This window comes from Lithobates pipiens, unplaced genomic scaffold, assembly GCF_037356315.1.
Source record: "Lithobates pipiens isolate NorthernLeopardFrog02 unplaced genomic scaffold, aLitPip1_a1.2 Scaffold_27, whole genome shotgun sequence".
Lineage (NCBI taxonomy): Eukaryota > Metazoa > Chordata > Amphibia > Anura > Ranidae > Lithobates > Lithobates pipiens.
The window spans coordinates 95,731,907-95,739,014 of record NW_027507788.1 but is presented as its reverse complement, the minus strand read 5'-3'; positions in this window follow the sequence as shown (position 1 = coordinate 95,739,014).

The window sequence follows — 7,108 nt, the reverse complement described above, 5'->3', positions numbered from 1 at the left end:
GCCGTGTCCCCCGGGGACAGGCAAACACAGATCGCTGTAAACGGCCAATCACAGCGGCCGTTTACAGCGTGATCGGCGTGTCCAATGGGAGATGATCTCATATGTAAACATATGAGATCATCTCGCAGCGCCGCTCTCCTTCCTCGCACAGACAGTGCGAGAGGGGAGAGATGAACGGCTGCAGCGGCAGCCGTTCTGATTCCGGAAAAAAAAAAAATTAAAAAAATGAAATAAAAAGTGCCATCCGCCCCCAGCAGTGCCATCCGCCCCCAGCAGTGCCATCCGCCCCCAGCAGTGCTATCTGCCCCAGTGCCATCCACCCCAGTGCTACCTGCCCCCAGTGCCATCCACCCCAGTGCTACCTGCCCCTAGTGCCATCCACCCCAGTGCTACCTGCCCCTAGTGCCATCCACCCCAGTGCTACCTGCCCCCAGTGCCATCCACCCCAGTGCTACCTGCCCCCAGTGCCATCCACCCCAGTGCTACCTGCCCCCAGTGCCATCCACCCCAGTGCCACCTGCCGTCAGTGCCACCTGCCCCCAGTGCCACCTGCCCCCAGTGCCACCTGCCGTCAGTGCCACCTGCCGTCAGTGCCACCTGCCGTCAGTGCCACGTGTCATCAGTGCCACATAGTGCCATCTGTCATCAGTGCCACGTATCAGTGCCATTTGTCATCAGTGCCACCTGTCAGTGTCACGTGCCATCTGTTGTCAGTGTCACGTGTCATCAATGCCACTTATCAGTGCCATCTGTCATCAGTGTCACGCGTCATCGGTGGCATGTATTAGTGCCATCTGTCATCGGTGGCACATATTAGTGCCACGTATTAGTGCCATCTGTCATCGGTGCCACGTTTCAGTGCCACGTGTCATCAGTGCCACGTATTAGTGCCACGTGTCATCAGTGCCACGTATAAGTGCCACGCGTCATCAGTGCCACATATTAGTGCCATCTGTCATCAGTGCCACATATTAGTGCCATCTGTCATCAGTGCCACCTGTCATCATTGCCACGTATCAGTGCCATCTGTCATCAGTGTCACGTGTCATTGTCCTGGTGCTTCAAAAGTGTAATAAATAGTCAACAAGTTAGATGTGTAACTTATGTTCCTAGAACACATGATGGCGCTACCTGCATGTTGGGCCTCTCTATGTGGCCAGGCTGTGAAAAAGTCCCACACATGTGGTATTGTAATACTCAGGAGGAGTAGCAGAATTTTTTGGGGGGTGTCATTTGTGGTATACACATGCCACGTGAGAGAAATAACCTATTACAATGACAATTTTGTGGAGAAAAAAAAAAAAAATGAAAAATCTTAATTTTGCAAAGAATTGTGGGAAAAAAATGACAACATCAAAAAGCTCACTATACCTCTTACTAAATACCTTGGAATGTCTACTTTCCAAAAAGGGGTCATTTGGGGGGTATTTGTACTTTCCTGACTTGTTCGGGTCACAAGAAGCGAGATAGGCCACCAGTACATCAGATGTGATCAATTTTGTGCGATTCGCACCACAGCTTGTAGACTCTCTAACTTTCACAAAGACCAAATAATATCCACTAATTTGGGTTATTTTTACCAAAGACATGTAGCAGTATAAATTGTGACCAAAATTTATGAAGAAAAATTAATAATTTGCATAATTCTGTCACAGAAACAAAGAAATATGCGTTTTTTTTCAAAATTTTCGGTCTTTTTTCATTTATAGCGCAAAAAATAAAAACCCCAGAGGTGATCAAATACCACCAAAAGAAAGCTCTATTTGTGGGAAAAAAAGGACAAAAAATTCATTTGGGTACAGTGTTGCATGACTGAGTAATTGTCATTCAAAGTGTGAGAGCACCGAAAGCTGAAAATTGGTCTGGGCAGGAAGGTGTTTAAGTGCCCTGTAAGCAAGTGGTTAAATAGTCAGCAATTTTAAAGACAATGAACACTTTGGTCGTATGTCGTTCTTGTTGGTGTATAGAGATCAGGAGTATATAATATGCATGAGTGTATAGGTCAGGGGTATATATAGAGGTCAGGTTTGGGGTGGGAAATGTAGGTTTGGGGGGCGGAGAATTGGAAAGTGGAATTAAATCCATTAATTTAACTGTTAGCAAAAAATGTTATCAAACAGTAGTTATTAAATACCACCAAAAGAAAGCTGTGTCTCAAAAAATTACAAAAATTACATTTGGGTACAGTGTTGCATGACTGCGCAATTGACATTCAAAGCGCTGAAAATTGGACTGGGTGGGAAGGGGGTGAAAGTGGAAGAGGTCATCTTAGCCTCTGTTTGATCTGCAGATGCCATGGTGATGACTCCAGTCAATTGAAGGCCTGATAGTCCAGATGAGAACACAAACAACTGTGACCAATCACAATGTGCCTTGGAAAGGTTCAATTGATGGGTTTGCTTTGGCTTTAAAGCGGAGGTCCACCCTAAAATGGACCTTCCGCTCATCGGAATCCTCCCCCCCTCCGGCGCCACAATTGGCACCTTTCAGGGGGGAGGGGGGTGCAGTTACCTGGATAATCCAGGTAACTGCACCCACTTCCGGGATAGCTCTCTGCGGAAAGGGGCATAGATAACGCCCCTTTCCGCAAGTGCCCGCCCCCTTCCGCAAGTGCCCCGCTGCCTGCTGGGAAACACACAGATCCCAGAGGCAGCGGGGACCATCCTTATTGCGCAGCGGAACTCGCGCATGCGCAGTAGGGAACCGGGAAATGAAGCCGAAAGGCTCCATTTCCTGATTCCCATACCCAAGATGGCGGCGGCAGCACCCGAGTGACGATCTAAAGATCCGCTTCGGGTGCCGACATTGCGGGCGCACTGGACAGGTAAGTGTCACTATTTTAAAAGTCAGCAGCTGCAGTATTTGTAGCTGCTGGCTTTTAAAAAAAAAAAAACGCGGAGTCCCGGCGGACTCCCGCTTTAAGTTAGACTTCCCTCCATAGAGCTCCCTATAATGATATGAATATTGCTTACTTCTACTCATACTTCCTGTTTTTGGCCTCGCAGATGCATCCTGGGAACTTCCTGTCACATGTTCCTGTTCAGGAAGTGGACCCAGAATTCTAGCAAGTAAAGGGAGATGGATTCATCTGCCCTTAGTAAAAATGTCTGCCATGAGAAAAATAAACAATTACCAATCATTACTACAGAGGCCTTGTTATATTATTGATGAATGTGATAGAGGAGGCTAGAACCCCCCCCCCCCCCCCCCCCAACGTGTCATGTATAGGTGGCCCCTGGGCCCGGAGCACCCAGCTGGATATGTGGGGGGCATTTATACCCCAATTCTTCCCTAACCCAAGGACCACAATAGTGTGCCAGTGAGAGTCAACATAAGTGCTTAATTTTAGCGGGTGCATTGGTTTGTCAATTGTGGAGGAGATGCACTGGGCAATAAGAAGGAGAAGAAGACTTTAACTACAACTTTTTCTCTCTTTTTACATATTGTGGAGTGGGACTTTCAATAATTTGGACTTTTCACACCCTTTCCTAGTCACATTCACATATTTTTTGGATTCACAAGCATTTATTGGATTAAGGAATGTGTACATGCTTGTTTGAATATTTTAGGATAGCACCGGATCATATTTTTGAATATTTGGTTGTTATAAGTGGGAAAAATAATGCCCATCATTGGTATCAGTGGGAGGAATAGTGCACCTGCCCCATGATTTCTTATCAGTAGGAGGAATAGTACCAGTGGCGGCCCATTCATAGGGGGCACATGGGTGCTGCCCCCCCAACCCCCCTTCAGGCAGTCACAAAAAGGGCCAGTATTAACAAAGTACAAAAAGGTCCTTAAGTGCAATGTGTTCGGATGCAGGACACAGTGCACTTATGGGAAGCACCACGTCTATGCAATCACAAGATTGCAGACGTGACACTTCATTTGCTGGCGTTTATCCCGCCTTGAGGCACTTTTCAAAGTGTCAAGTAGCTTCCGCCCGGCGCTCGTAGTATCTATTACTACAGTTTGATAGACATCTCAGTTTGATGTCACTTCCTGTTTTCTCTCTCCTATTGCACCTGGGAGAGAGGAAACAGGAAGTATGAGAGGAGCGGACCCCTCCATAGCTGCTGCCAGTGCCCACACAGTAGGAGAGGACACCACACAGCAAGGTAAGTACCGCTGTGCTGCTCCCACGGAGAATGGGGGGGTTGATGTGACAAAGGCTGGCTGCATTTGGTGGGACACAGGCTACATTTGGTGGGACACTGGCTGCATGTAAGGACGGACTCCGCTGGGGACAACTGAGGGCATCTGGTGGCAGGCAGCATGGCTAGTGATACACTCAGGGCTCCCACTGATTCTGCATTACGGTGAGTTGATTTCATTTGATATTACAATGTAAAAATAGAAATAATGCACTTCAATCATCCTGACACCGTAACAACCATGGTGCCGGGATGATTAAAGTGCTAACACCAGGTGTTTGGAATATCTGTATCTGCTGATTGTTAAACTTTCTAGAATACACATATTTCTATTGATGTGTAGGATCTGGGCCTGCTGTCCCTCTCTCCCCTCCATCCCTTGTTCATCTCAGACATTAACCACACCACCTAAGAGCCACGCACCCTATTTTGCTGAAACCACAGCCATTTTCACCAAGTGGGAGGGGTCAAAAAGGAAGGGCTGGGTCTGGCGCCCCCCCCCCCCCATCCTTAAACTTCACCAGCCACAACTGAATAGTACCCCTTCATTGGTGTCAGTGAGAGGAATAGTGTCTCTTCATTGGTGTCAGTGAGAGGAATTATACTCCATTTTTAATGTCAGTGGGAGGAATAGTGCCCTAAGGGCCGCACTTTGGAAACCACTGCTCTATAGTACTATATCCTTGGTCTTTGGAGTGCTGAATCTGATACATACCTTTTATTATGCATGCTATCGATTCTTTATTTTAAAAGAAGGAAATCAGTCCTTAACTATCTGGCAGGTGTCAACTCAAATCTTTTTTTGGTTGGGCAATACCAGCCCTGATGCTATTTGACACTTCCAGGTATCCCCTGCTGCACAATGTGGTTCCTCCCACTGTCCCTGTAGAACAGCGCATGGTAGATGAAACTTTGGTCAATACACTTGCAATTATCAGTAGCATTGGTCTCTCTTCTGATCTTCTTTAAAAAAAAAAAAAAAAGAATAAGTATTGTTTTAAACAGCAAGGAGACAGGGGCGCTATAACTAACGAAACCCTCATACATGTTACATAACAATTCCCGACCTAGTCAAACCATCAGCTTTGGGACTGTCCCTTACAATCAAGCTAGCGTGGTTTGGAGGAATAAAGAATAAATAATCTGTGTGAAGAAAGAGATTTGAGTCATTCTCTTGCTGCAATAACCTACATGTTGTGAAATTACTATTATTTTGAGCGTTTTCTTGCAGGCTTGCCTCAGGGCTGCTCCTTGTCAGAACACTGCAGAGGTGGAAAGGACTTCCTGTTTCTTTAAACTTAGTTCACATTGCGATTCCCAAGATTTCCTGGGGAAATTCACATACCTAAGAAACATGAATCAACACTTTATTAATTGTTCACAGCTCGTTGCATTGTAGATAGTTTTTTCCGTGGCAACTTGCCTGAACAGATGTTTACGCCTTAATTCTAAAGATCTGTGCTGTACACAAGCTTTAAAGTATAACTAAAAGCAAACAGTTTTGGATAACGCAGAGAGGAATTTGTTTGTACTGCTGCTTGTAACCCAGGCAGTAAGATACGCCTTCTCTATTTGACCTGGTGACCATTATCACTGAAAGTGACAGAAAATCCCAAATTTTTAGCTGTCCTTAGAACAGGGATAGAGGGGACATCTTCCAAAATGGACACTAGTTCTGGTGACAACCAGAGATTTCCTCTTTTTGAAGGGATTTCCTCTCACTTCCTGTTTTGGCTATGGGACAGGAAGTGTAGAAAAATCACCCAATGGGACACAGGTGGAAAAAAAAACTGACGGGGGTTATAACCCTCCCTTATTATTTATTTCTACTTTAACCCACTCTGCCGTGGGTTGTAGTTTCCTAAGCAAGAAAACACCATTGAATTATAGTTGAGCTCCAGGCAGGTATAAAACAAGACCAATGAATACAGCTATGTTGTGAATATGATATGTATTTTTAAATGCAACTAGTGTGAACACCTTAACTACTTCAGCCCCGGAAGGAATTTTCTTTCTTGGTGCCAACCAATGGCGGCATACTACTTGTACAGTACATTGCCATGTTGGCACCAGGAAAGTGTTCTGAAATTTTTGAAAAGATATAGCACAATATACCTGTTGACCCCACCAGAAATCTTGTGAGTGGTTGACTTTCTGTGCTCTGTCTGTACTGAAATTGTGGTTACAATAAATCCAGCTATATCTGTAGACTAAAAAATACCCCCCCCTATGTTATGGAGAAGAGGAAGTGGTCCTAGCACACTTCATAAAAGGTGACAGTTCTGCTCCCCAATAGACACAATACAGTGAGTTAGTGCTATGCCTTAGGTTGGAAAGTACAGTTACTGGCAGCATCACTGGGTGAAAAATAAAGGAAAAAAGCTAAGAAAACAAATGCTGTCACCATATTGAAAAACTGGTAATCTGCATTTATTTATATTTGTGTTCTTTGTTTAATGTAGAATAAGGAAACAACTGGCTGAGTCCAGCTTTGTCACTATTGGTTTATGAGAGTTAGAAGTTTTGGCATTACATCTCTTTCTCTCTCAAAGGCATGTGTGCTAGAGAGAGAGATTTCCATTCAAAAAAGCTACCTTGGCAGTTGGCACCCTTGTGAATTTCATGCAGTGTGGTTGCAGTGCATTTGATACATTTTACATGTGGTTACTATCCATCTCTATAGAAGTATCTTAAAATATAAAGAAAATAAATGTTTACACAATCATTAAAAATGCAGAACATATTCTTATTGTTAATTCTCGTTTTAGATGTACAAAATTCCCTCCTGTTCTGTTGCACATCCCGTCTCAAATGTCAGTGGGGTGTGGGAAGCCATTTCCTCTGTTTTATGTGTCACTTGCATATGATAAATACTCTGTTGAAAGGAATACATTTCCCAGCTTACATGAGAAAAAAGAACACTGAACAGTCTCTAGACTCCAATATACTTGTTA